Source organism: Phyllobates terribilis, unplaced genomic scaffold (genome assembly GCF_046119375.1).
Source record: "Phyllobates terribilis strain yellow unplaced genomic scaffold, ASM4611937v1 Scaffold_9__5_contigs__length_417890890, whole genome shotgun sequence".
Lineage (NCBI taxonomy): Eukaryota > Metazoa > Chordata > Amphibia > Anura > Dendrobatidae > Phyllobates > Phyllobates terribilis.
In genome coordinates this window covers 314,295,861-314,309,325 of record NW_027362769.1, presented here as the reverse complement: position 1 = coordinate 314,309,325, position 13,465 = coordinate 314,295,861, and positions in this window count along the sequence as shown.

Sequence of the window (13,465 nt, the reverse complement as noted above, 5' to 3'; positions counted from 1 at the left end):
TAGCGTCAGGACAACTAGGGTTAGCGTCAGGACATGTAGGGTTAGCGTCAGGACAACTAGGGTTAGCGTCAGGACAACTAGGGTTAGCGTCAGGACAAGTGGGGTTAGCGTCAGGACAACTAGGGTTAGCGTCAGGACAACTAGGGTTAGCGTTAGGACAACTAGGGTTAGCGTCAGGACAACTAGGGTTAGCGTCAGGACAACTAGGGTTAACGTCAGGACAACTAGGGTTAGCGTCATTTCAACTAGGGTTAGCGTCATTTCAACTAGGGTTAGCGTCAGGACAACTAGGGTTAGCGTCAGGACAACTAGGGTTAGCGTCAGGACAACTAGAGTTAGCGTCAGGACAACTAGGGTTAGCGTCAGGACAACTAGGGTTAGCGTCAGGACAACTAGGGTTAGCGACAGGACAAGTAGGGTTAGCGTCAGGACAAGTAGGGTTAGCGTCAGGACAACTAGGGTTAGCGTCAGGACAACTAGGGTTAGCGTCAGGACGACTAGGGTTAGCGTCAGGACGACTAGGGTTAGCGTCAGGACGACTAGGGTTAGCGTCAGGACAACTAGTATTAGCGTCAGGACAACTAGGGTTAGCATCAGGACAACTAGGGTAAGCGTCAGGACAACTAGGGTTAGCGTCAGGACAAGTAGGGTTAGCGTCAGGACAACTAGGGTTAGCGTCAGGACAACTAGGGTTAGCGTCAGGACAATTAGTGTTAGCGTCAGGACAACTAGGGTTAGCGTCAGGACAACTAGGGTTAGCGTCAGGACAACTATGGTTAGCGTCAGGACAACTAGGGTTAGCGTCAGGACAACTAGGGTTAGCGTCAGGACAAGTAGGGTTAGCATCAGGACAACTAGGGTTAGCGTCAGGACAACTAGGGTTAGCGTCAGTACAAGTAGGGTTAGCGTCAGGACAACTAGGGTTAGCGTCAGGACAACTAGGGTTAGCATCAGGACAACTAGGGTTAGCGTCAGGACAAGTAGGGTTAGCGTCAGGACAACTAGGGTTAGCGTCAGGACAACCAGGGTTAGCGTCAGGACAAGTAGGGTTAGCGTCAGGACATCTAGGGTTAGCGTCAGGACAACTAGGGTTAGCATCAGGACAACTAGGGTTAGCGTCAGGACAACTAGGGTTAGCGTCAGGACAAGTAGGGTTAGCATCAGGACAACTAGGGTTAGCATCAGGACAACTAGGGTTAGCGTCAGGACAAGTAGGGTTAGCGTCAGGACAAGTAGGGTTAGCGTCAGGACAACTAGGGTTAGCGTCAGGACAAGTAGGGTTAGCGTCAGGACAACTAGGGTTAGCGTCAGGACAACTAGGGTTAGCGTCAGGACAAGTAGGGTTAGCATCAGGACAACTAGGGTTAGCGACAGGACAACTAGGGTTAGCGTCAGGACAACTAGGGATAGCGTCAGGACAAGTAGGGTTAGAGTCAGGACAACTAGGGTTAGCGTCAGGACAACTAGGGTTAGCGTCAGGACAAGTAGGGTTAGCGTCAGGACAACTAGGGTTAGCGTCAGGACAACTAGGGTTAGCGTCAGGACAACTAGGGTTAGCGTCAGGACAAGTAGGGTTAGCGTCAGGACAACTAGGGTTAGCGTCAGGACAACTAGGGTTAGCGTCAGGACAAGAAGGGTTAGCATCAGGACAACTAGGGTTAGCGTCAGGACAAGTAGGGTTAGCGTCAGGACAACTAGGGTTAGCGTCAGGACAACTAGGGTTAGCGTCAGGACAACTAGGGTTAGCGTCAGGACAACCAGGGTTAGCGTCAGGACAAGTAGGGTTAGCGTCAGGACATCTAGGGTTAGCGTCAGGACAACTAGGGTTAGCATCAGGACAACTAGGGTTAGCGTCAGGACAACTAGGGTTAGCGTCAAGACATGTAGGGTTAGCGTCAGGACAACTAGGGTTAGCGTCAGGACAACTAGGGTTAGCATCAGGACAACTAGGGTTAGCGTCAGGACAAGTAGGGTTAGCGTCAGGACAACTAGGGTTAGCGTCAGGACAACTAGGGTTAGCGTCAGGACAACTAGGGTTAGCGTCAGGGCAACTAGGGTTAGCGTCAGGACAAGTAGGGTTAGCGTCAGGACAACTAGGGTTAGCGTCAGGACAACTAGGGTTAGCGTCAGGACAAGTAGGGTTAGCGTCAGGACAACTAGGGTTAGAGTCAGGACAACTAGGGTTAGCGTCAGGACAAGTAGGGTTAGCGTCCGGACAACTAGGGTTAGCGTCAGGACAACTAGGGTTAGCATCAGGACAACTAGGGTTAGCGTCAGACAACTAGGGTTAGCGTCAGGACAACTAGGGTTAGCGTCAGGACAACTAGGGTTAGCGTCAGGACAACTAGGGTTAGCGTCAGGACATGTAGGGTTAGCGTCTGGACAACTAGGGTTAGCGTCAGGACAAGTAGGGTTAGCGTCAGGACAACTAGGGTTAGCGTCAGGACAACTAGGGTTAGCGTCAGGACAACTAGGGTTAGCGTTAGGACAACTAGGGTTAGCGTCAGGACAACTAGGGTTAGCGTCAGGACAACTAGGGTTAACGTCAGGACAACTAGGGTTAGCGTCATTTCAACTAGGGTTAGCGTCATTTCAACTAGGGTTAGCGTCAGGACAACTAGGGTTAGCGTCAGGACAACTAGGGTTAGCGTCAGGACAACTAGGGTTAGCGTCAGGACAACTAGAGTTAGCGTCAGGACAACTAGGGTTAGCGTCAGGACAACTAGGGTTAGCGTCAGGACAAGTAGGGTTAGCGTCAGGACAAGTAGGGTTAGCGTCAGGACAACTAGGGTTAGCGTCAGGACAACTAGGGTTAGCGTCAGGACGACTAGGGTTAGCGTCAGGACGACTAGGGTTAGCGTCAGGACAACTAGTGTTAGCGTCAGGACAACTAGGGTTTTAGCATCAGGACAACTAGGGTTAGCATCAGGACAACTAGGGTTAGCGTCAGGACAAGTAGGGTTAGCGTCAGGACAACTAGGGTTAGCGTCAGGACAACTAGGGTTAGCGTCAGGACAATTAGTGTTAGCGTCAGGACAACTAGGGTTAGCGTCAGGACAACTAGGGTTAGCGTCAGGACAACTATGGTTAGCGTCAGGACAACTAGGGTTAGCGTCAGGACAACTAGGGTTAGCGTCAGGACAAGTAGGGTTAGCGTCAGGACAACTAGGGTTAGCGTCAGGACAACTAGGGTTAGCGTCAGGACAACTAGGGTTAGCGTCAGGACAACTAGGGTTAGCGTCAGGACAAGTAGGGTTAGCGTCAGGACAACTAGGGTTAGCGTCAGGACAACTAGGGTTAGCATCAGGACAACTAGGGTTAGCGTCAGGACAACCAGGGTTAGCGTCAGGACAAGTAGGGTTAGCGTCAGGACATCTAGGGTTAGCGTCAGGACAACTAGGGTTAGCATCAGGACAACTAGGGTTAGCGTCAGGACAACTAGGGTTAGCGACAGGACAAGTAGGGTTAGCGTCAGGACAAGTAGGGTTAGCGTCAGGACAACTAGGGTTAGCGTCAGGACAACTAGGGTTAGCGTCAGGACAACTAGGGTTAGCGTCACGACGACTAGGGTTAGAGTCAGGACGACTAGGGTTAGCGTCAGGACAACTAGTGTTAGCGTCAGGACAACTAGGGTTAGCATCAGGACAAGTAGGGTTAGCGTCAAGACAAGTAGGGTTAGCGTCAGGACAAGTAGGGTTAGCGTCAGGACAACTAGGGTTAGCCTCAGGACAACTAGGGTTAGCGTCAGGACAACTAGGGTTAGCGTCAGGACAACTAGGGTTAGCGACAGGACAAGTAGGGTTAGCGTCAGGACAAGTAGGGTTAGCGTCAAGACAAGTAGGGTTAGCGTCAGGACAAGTAGGGTTAGCGTCAGGACAACTAGGGTTAGCATCAGGACAACTAGGGTTAGCGTCAGGACAACTAGGGTTAGCGTCAGGACAACTAGGGTTAGCGACAGGACAAGTAGGGTTAGCGTCAGGACAAGTAGGGTTAGCGTCAGGACAACTAGGGTTAGCGTCAGGACAACTAGGGTTAGCGTCAGGACAACTAGGGTTAGCGTCACGACGACTAGGGTTAGAGTCAGGACGACTAGGGTTAGCGTCAGGACAACTAGTGTTAGCGTCAGGACAACTAGGGTTAGCATCAGGACAAGTAGGGTTAGCGTCAGGACAACTAGGGTTAGCGTCAGGACAACTAGGGTTAGCGTCAGGACAATTAGTGTTAGCGTCAGAACAACTAGGGTTAGCGTCAGGACAACTAGGGTTAGCGTCAGGACAACTATGGTTAGCGTCAGGACAACTAGGGTTAGCATCAGGACATCTAGGGTTAGCGTCAGGACAAGTAGGGTTAGCGTCAGGACAACTAGGGTTAGCGTCAGGACAACTAGGGTTAGCGTCAGGACAACTAGGGTTAGCGTCAGGACGACTAGGGTTAGCGTCAGGACAACTAGGGTTAGCGTCAGGACAATTAGTGTTAGCGTCAGAACAACTAGGGTTAGCGTCAGGACAACTAGGGTTAGCGTCAGGACAACTAGGGTTAGCGTCAGGACAACTAGGGTTAGCGTCAGGGCAACTAGGGTTAGCGTCAGGACAAGTAGGGTTAGCGTCAGGACAAGTAGGGTTAGCGTCAGGACAACTAGGGTTAGCGTCAGGACAACTAGGGTTAGCGTCAGTACAAGTAGGGTTAGCGTCAGGACAACTAGGGTTAGCGTCAGGACAACTAGGGTTAGCGTCAGGACAACTAGGGTTAGCGTCAGGACAACTATGGTTAGCGTCAGGACAACTAGGGTTAGTGTCAGGACAACTAGGGTTAGCGTCAGGACAAGTAGGGTTAGCGTCAGGACAACTAGGGTTAGCGTCAGGACAACTAGGGTTAGCGTCAGTACAAGTAGGGTTAGCGTCAGGACAACTAGGGTTAGCGTCAGGACAAGTAGGGTTAGCATCAGGACAACTAGGGTTAGCGACAGGACAACTAGGGTTAGCGTCAGGACAACTAGGGATAGCGTCAGGACAAGTAGGGTTAGCGTCAGGACAACTAGGGTTAGCGTCAGGACAACTAGGGTTAGCGTCAGGACAAGTAGGGTTAGCGTCAGGACAACTAGGGTTAGCGTCAGGACAACTAGGGTTAGCGTCAGGACAACTAGGGTTAGCGTCAGGACAAGTAGGGTTAGCGTCAGGACAACTAGGGTTAGCGTCAGGACAAGAAGGGTTAGCATCAGGACAACTAGGGTTAGCGTCAGGACAAGTAGGGTTAGCGTCAGGACAACTAGGGTTAGCGTCAGGACAACTAGGGTTAGCGTCAGGACAAGTAGGGTTAGCGTCAGGACAACCAGGGTTAGCGTCAGGACAAGTAGGGTTAGCGTCAGGACATCTAGGGTTAGCGTCAGGACAACTAGGGTTAGCATCAGGACAACTAGGGTTAGCGTCAGGACAACTAGGGTTAGCGTCAGGACATGTAGGGTTAGCGTCAGGACAACTAGGGTTAGCGTCAGGACAACTAGGGTTAGCGTCAGGACAACTAGGGTTAGCGTCAGGACAAGTAGGGTTAGCGTCAGGACAACTAGGGTTAGCGTCAGGACAACTAGGGTTAGCGTCAGGACAACTAGGGTTAGCGTCAGGGCAACTAGGGTTAGCGTCAGGACAAGTAGGGTTAGCGTCAGGACAACTAGGGTTAGCGTCAGGACAACTAGGGTTAGCGTCAGGGCAACTAGGGTTAGCGTCAGGACAAGTAGGGTTAGCGTCAGGACAACTAGGGTTAGCGTCAGGACAACTAGGGTTGGCGTCAGGACAAGTAGGGTTAGCGTCAGGACAACTAGGGTTAGCGTCAGGACAACTAGGGTTAGCGTCAGGACAACTAGGGTTAGCGTCAGGACCAGTACGGTTAGCGTCAGGACAACTAGGGTTAGCGTCAGGACAACTAGGGTTAGCGTCAGGACAACTAGGGTTAGCGTCAGGGCAACTAGGGTTAGCGTCAGGACAAGTAGGGTTAGCGTCAGGACAACTAGGGTTAGCGTCAGGACAACTAGGGTTAGCGTCAGGACAAGTAGGGTTAGTGTCAGGACAACTAGGGTTAGAGTCAGGACAACTAGGGTTAGCGTCAGGACAAGTAGGGTTAGCGTCAGGACAAATAGGGTTAGCGTCAGGACAACTAGGGTTAGCGTCAGGACAAGTAGGGTTAGCGTCAGGACAACTAGGGTTAGCGTCAGACAACTAGGGTTAGCGTCAGGACAAGTAGGGTTAGCGTCAGGACAACTAGGGTTAGCGTCAGGACAACTAGGGTTAGCGTCAGGACATGTAGGGTTAGCGTCAGGACAACTAGGGTTAGCGACAGGACAAGTAGGGTTAGCGTCAGGACAAGTAGGGTTAGCGTCAGGACAACTAGGGTTAGCGTCAGGACAACTAGGGTTAGCGTCAGGACAACTAGGGTTAGCGTCAGGACGACTAGGGTTAGCGTCAGGACGACTAGGGTTAGAGTCAGGACGACTAGGGTTAGCGTCAGGACAACTAGTGTTAGCGTCAGGACAACTAGGGTTAGCATCAGGACAAGTAGGGTTAGCGTCAGGACAACTAGGGTTAGCGTCAGGACAACTAGGGTTAGCGTCAGGACAATTAGTGTTAGCGTCAGGACAACTAGGGTTAGCGTCAGGACAACTAGGGTTAGCGTCAGGACAACTAGGGTTAGCGTCAGGACAACTAGGGTTGGCGTCAGGACAAGTAGGGTTAGCGTCAGGACAACTAGGGTTAGCGTCAGGACAACTAGGGTTAGCGTCAGGACAACTAGGGTTAGCGTCAGGACCAGTAGGGTTAGCGTCAGGACAACTAGGGTTAGCGTCAGGACAACTAGGGTTAGCGTCAGGACAACTAGGGTTAGCGTCAGGGCAACTAGGGTTAGCGTCAGGACAAGTAGGGTTAGCGTCAGGACAACTAGGGTTAGCTTCAGGACAACTAGGGTTAGCGTCAGGACAAGTAGGGTTAGCGTCAGGACAACTAGGGTTAGAGTCAGGACAACTAGGGTTAGCGTCAGGACAAGTAGGGTTAGCGTCAGGACAAATAGGGTTAGCGTCAGGACAACTAGGGTTAGCGTCAGGACAAGTAGGGTTAGCGTCAGGACAACTAGGGTTAGCGTCAGACAACTAGGGTTAGCGTCAGGACAAGTAGGGTTAGCGTCAGGACAACTAGGGTTAGCGTCAGGACAACTAGGGTTAGCGTCAGGACATGTAGGGTTAGCGTCAGGACAACTAGGGTTAGCGACAGGACAAGTAGGGTTAGCGTCAGGACAAGTAGGGTTAGCGTCAGGACAACTAGGGTTAGCGTCAGGACAACTAGGGTTAGCGTCAGGACAACTAGGGTTAGCGTCAGGACGACTAGGGTTAGCGTCAGGACGACTAGGGTTAGAGTCAGGACGACTAGGGTTAGCGTCAGGACAACTAGTGTTAGCGTCAGGACAACTAGGGTTAGCATCAGGACTAGTAGGGTTAGCGTCAGGACAACTAGGGTTAGCGTCAGGACAACTAGGGTTAGCGTCAGGACAATTAGTGTTAGCGTCAGGACAACTAGGGTTAGCGTCAGGACAACTAGGGTTAGCGTCAGGACAACTATGGTTAGCGTCAGGACAACTAGGGTTAGCGTCAGGACAACTAGGGTTAGTGTCAGGACAAGTAGGGTTAGCGTCAGGACAAGTAGGGTTAGCGTCAGGACAACTAGGGTTAGCGTCAGGACAACTAGGGTTAGCGTCAGTACAAGTAGGGTTAGCGTCAGGACAACTAGGGTTAGCGTCAGGACAACTAGGGTTAGCGTCAGGACAAGTAGGGTTAGCCTCAGGACAACTAGGGTTAGCGTCAGGACAAGTAGGGTTAGCATCAGGACAACTAGGGTTAGCGACAGGACAACTAGGGTTAGCATCAGGACAACTAGGGATAGCGTCAGGACAAGTAGGGTTAGCGTCAGGACAACTAGGGTTAGCGTCAGGACAACTAGGGTTAGCGTCAGGACAAGTAGGGTTAGCGTCAGGACAACTAGGGTTAGCGTCAGGACAACTAGGGTTAGCGTCAGGACAACTAGGGTTAGCGTCAGGACAAGTAGGGTTAGCGTCAGGACAAGTAGGGTTAGCGTCAGGACAACTAGGGTTAGTGTCAGGACAACTAGGGTTAGCGTCAGGACAAGAAGGGTTAGCATCAGGACAACTAGGGTTAGCGTCAGGACAAGTAGGGTTAGCGTCAGGACAACTAGGGTTAGCGTCAGGACAACTAGGGTTAGCGTCAGGACAACTAGGGTTAGCGTCAGGACAACTAGGGTTAGCGTCAGGACAACCAGGGTTAGCGTCAGGACAAGTAGGGTTAGCGTCAGGACAACTAGGGTTAGCGTCAGGACAACTAGGGTTAGCGTCAGGACAAGTAGGGTTAGCATCAGGACAACTAGGGTTAGCGTCAGGACAACTAGGGTTAGCGTCAGGGCAACTAGGGTTAGCGTCAGGACAAGTAGGGTTAGCGTCAGGACAACTAGGGTTAACGTCAGGACAACTAGGGTTAGCGTCAGGACAACTAGGGTTGGCGTCAGGACAAGTAGGGTTAGCTTCAGGACAAGTAGGGTTAGCGTCAGGACAACTAGGGTTAGCATCAGGACAACTAGGGTTAGCGTCAGGACAACTAGGGTTAGCGTCAGGACAACTAGGGTTAGTGTCAGGACCAGTAGGGTTAGCGTCAGGACAACTAGGGTTAGCGTCAGGACAACTAGGGTTAGCGTCAGGACAACTAGGGTTAGCGTCAGGGCAACTAGGGTTAGCATCAGGACAAGTAGGGTTAGCATCAGGACAACTAGGGTTAGCGTCAGGACAACTAGGGTTAGCGTCAGGACAAGTAGGGTTAGCGTCAGGACAACTAGGGTTAGCGTCAGGACAACTAGGGTTAGCGTCAGGACAAGTAGGGTTAGCGTCAGGACAACTAGGGTTAGCGTCAGGACAACTAGGGTTAGCGTCAGGACAACTAGGGTTAGCATCAGGACAACTAGGGTTAGCGTCAGGACAACTAGGGTTAGCATCAGGACAACCAGGGTTAGCATCAGGACAACTAGGGTTAGCGTCAGGACAACTAGGGTTAGCGTCAGGACAACTATGGTTAGCGTCAGGACAACTAGGGTTAGCATCAGGACAACTAGGGTTAGCGTCAGGACAACTAGGGTTAGCGTCAGGACAAGTAGGGTTAGCGTCAGGACAACTAGGGTTAGCGTCAGGACAAGTAGGGTCAGCGTCAGGACAAGTAGGGTTAGCTTCAGGACAAGTAGGGTTAGCGTCAGGACAACTAGGGTTAGCGTCAGGACAACTAGGGTTAGCATCAGGACAACTAGGATTAGCGTCAGGACAACCAGGGTTAGCGTCAGGACAAGTAGGGTTAGCGTCAGGACATCTAGGGTTAGCGTCAGGACAACTAGGGTTAGCATCAGGACAACTAGGGTTAGCGTCAGGACAACTAGGGTTAGCGTCAGGACAACTAGAGTTAGTGTCAGGACAACTAGGGTTAGCGTCAGGACAAGTAGGGTTAGCGTCAAGACAAGTAGGGTTAGCGACAGCACAAGTAGGGTTAGCGTCAGGACAACTAGGGTTAGCATCAGGACAACTAGGGTTAGCGTCAGGACAAGTAGGGTTAGCGTCAGGACATCTAGGGTTAGCGTCAGGACAAGTAGGGTTAGCGTCAGGACAACTAGGGTTAGCGTCAGGACAACTAGGGATAGCGTCAGGACAACTAGGGTTAGCGTCAGGACAAGTAGGGATAGCGTCAGGACAACTAGGGTTAGCGTCAGGACAACTAGGGTTAGCGTCAGGACAAGTAGGGTTAGCGTCAGGACAACTAGGGTTAGCGTCAGGACAACTAGGGTTAGCGTCAGGACATGTAGGGTTAGCGTCAGCACAACTAGGGTTAGCGTCAGGACAACTAGGGTTAGCGTCAGGACAAGTAGGGTTAGCGTCAGGACAACTAGGGTTAGCGTCAGGACAACTAGGGTTAGCGTCAGGACAACTAGGGTTAGCGTTAGGACAACTAGGGTTAGCATCAGGACAACTAGGGTTAGCGTCAGGACAACTAGGGTTAGCGTCATTTCAACTAGGGTTAGCATCAGGACAACTAGGGTTAGCGTCAGGACAACTAGGGTTAGCGTCAGGACAACTAGAGTTAGCGTCAGGACAACTAGGGTTAGCGTCAGGACAACTAGGGTTAGCGTCAGGACAAGTAGGGTTAGCGTCAGGACAAGTAGGGTTAGCGTCAGGACAAGTAGGGTTAGCATCAGGACAACTAGGGTTAGCGTCAGGACAACTAGGGTTAGCGTCAGGACAACTAGGGTTAGCGTCAGGACAACTAGGGATAGCGTCAGGACAAGTAGGGTTAGCGTCAGGACAACTAGGGTTAGCGTCAGGACAACTAGGGTTAGCGTCAGGACAAGTAGGGTTAGCGTCAGGACAACTAGGGTTAGCGTCAGGACAACTAGGGTTAGCGTCAGGACAAGTAGGGTTAGCGTCAGGACAACTAGGGTTAGCGTCAGGACAACTAGGGTTAGCGTCAGGACAAGTAGGGTTAGCGTCAGCACAACTAGGGTTAGCGTCAGGACAAGTAGGGTTAGCGTCAGGACAAGTAGGGTTAGCATCAGGACAACTAGGGTTAGCGTCAGGACAAGTAGGGTTAGCGTCAGGACAAGTAGGGTTAGCGTCAGGACAAGTAGGGTTAGCGTCAGGACAACTAGGGTTAGCGTCAGGACATGTAGGGTTAGCGTCAGGACAACTAGGGTTAGCGTCAGGACAACTAGGGTTAGCGTCAGGACAAGTAGGGTTAGCGTCAGGACAAGTAGGGTTAGCGTCAGGACAACTAGGGTTAGCGTCAGGACATGTAGGGTTAGCGTCAGGACAACTAGGGTTAGCGTCAGGACAACTAGGGTTAGCGTCAGGACAAGTAGGGTTAGCGTCAGGACAACTAGGGTTAGCGTCAGGACAACTAGGGTTAGCGTCAGGAGTCCTGACGCTAACCCTAGTTGTCCTGACGCTAACCCTAGTTGTCCTGACACTAACCCTAGTTGTCCTGACTCAGGACAACTAGGGTTAGCGTCAGGACAACTAGGGTTAGCATCAGGACAACTAGGGTTAGCGTCAGGACAACTAGGGTTAGCGTCAGGACAACTAGGGTTAGCGTCAGTACAACTAGGGTTAGCGTCATTTCAACTAGGGTTAGCGTCAGGACAACTAGGGTTAGCGTCAGGACAACTAGGGTTAGCGTCAGGACAACTAGGGTTAGCGTCAGGACAACTAGGGTTAGCGTCAGGACAACTAGAGTTAGCATCAGGACAACTAGGGTTAGCGTCAGGACAACTAGGGTTAGCGTCAGGACAAGTAGGGTTAGCGTCAGGACAAGTAGGGTTAGCGTCAGAACAAGTAGGGTTAGCGTCAGGACAACTAGGGTTAGCGTCAGGACAACTAGGGTTAGCGTCAGGACGACTAGGGTTAGCGTCAGGACGACTAGGGTTAGCATCAGGACGACTAGGGTTAGCATCAGGACAACTAGGGTTAGCGTCAGGACAACTAGGGTTAGCGTAAGGACAACTAGTGTTAGCGTCAAGACAACTAGGGTTAGCGTCAGGACAACTAGGGTTAGCGTCAGGACAACTAGGGTTAGCGTCAGGACAAGTAGGGTTAGCGTCAGGACAACTAGGGTTAGCGTCAGGACAACTAGGGTTAGCGTCAGGACAATTAGTGTTAGCGTCAGGACAACTAGGGTTAGCATCAGGACAACTAGGGTTAGCGTCAGGACAACTATGGTTAGCGTCAGGACAAGTAGGGTTAGCGTCAGGACAAGTAGGGTTAGCGTCAGGACAAGTAGGGTTAGCGTCAGGACAACTAGGGTTAGCGTCAGGACAACTAGGGTTAGCGTCAGGACAAGTAGGGTTAGCGTCAGGACAACTAGGGTTAGCGTCAGGACAAGTAGGGTTAGCGTCAGGACAACTAGGGTTAGCGTCAGGACAACTAGGGTTAGCATCAGGACAACTAGGGTTAGCGTCAGGACAACTAGGGTTAGCGTCAGGACAACCAGGGTTAGCGTCAGGACAAGTAGGGTTAGCGTCAGGACATCTACGGTTAGCGTCAGGACAACTAGGGTTAGCGTCAGGACAACTAGAGTTAGCGTCAGGACAACTAGGGTTAGCGTCAGTACAACTAGAGTTAGCGTCAGGACAACTAGGGTTAGCGTCAGGACAACTAGAGTTAGCGTCAGGACAACTAGGGTTAGCGTCAGGACAAGTAGGGTTAGCGTCAGGACAACTAGGGTTAGCGTCAGGACAACTAGGGTTAGCGTCAGGACATCTAGGGTTAGCGTCAGGACAACTAGGGTTAGCGTCAGGACAACTAGGGATAGCGTCAGGACAAGTAGGGTTAGCGTCAGGACAACTAGGGTTAGCGTCAGGACAACTAGGGTTAGCGTCAGGACAAGTAGGTTAGCGTCAGGACAACTAGGGTTAGCGTCAGGACAACTAGGGTTAGCGTCAGGACAAGTAGGGTTAGCGTCAGGACAACTAGGGTTAGCGTCAGGACAACTAGGGTTAGCATCAGGACAAGTAGGGTTAGCGTCAGGACAACTAGGGTTAGCGTCAGGACAACTAGGGTTAGCGTCAGGACAAGTAGGGTTAGCGTCAGGACAACTAGGGTTAGCGTCAGGACAACTAGGGTTAGCGTCAGGACAACTAGGGTTAGCGTCAGGACAACTAGGGTTAGCATCAGGACAACTAGGGTTAGCGTCAGGACAACTAGGGTTAGCGTCAGGACAACCAGGGTTAGCGTCAGGACAAGTAGGGTTAGCGTCAGGACATCTAGGGTTAGCGTCAGGACAACTAGGGTTAGCATCAGGACAACTAGGGTTAGCGTCAAGACAACTAGGGTTAGCGTCAGGTAAACTAGGGTTAGCGTCAGGACAACTAGGGTTAGCGTCAGGACAACTAGGGTTAGCGTCAGGACAAGTAGGGTTAGCGTCAGGACAAGTAGGGTTAGCGTCAGGACAACTAGGGATATCGTCAAGACAACTAGGGTTAGCGTCAGGACAAGTAGGGTTAGCGTCAGGACAACTAGGGTTAGCGTTAGGAAAACTAGGGTTAGCGTCAGGACAAGTAGAGTTAGGGTCAGGACTAATAGGATTAGCGTCAGGACAACTAGGGTTAGCGTCAGGACAACTAGGGTAAGCGTCAGGACAACTAGGGTTAGCGTCAGGACAACTAGGGTTAGCGTCATTACAACTAGGGTTAGCGTCATTTCAACTAGGGTTAGCGTCAGGACAACTAGGGTTAGCCTCAGGACAACTACGGTTAGCGTCAGGACAAATAGGGTTAGCGTCAGGACAACTAGGGTTAGCGTCAGGACAACTAGGGTTAGCGTCAGGACAAGTAGGGTTAGCGTCAGGACAAGTAGGGTTAGCGTCATGACAAGTAGGGTTAGCGTCAGGACA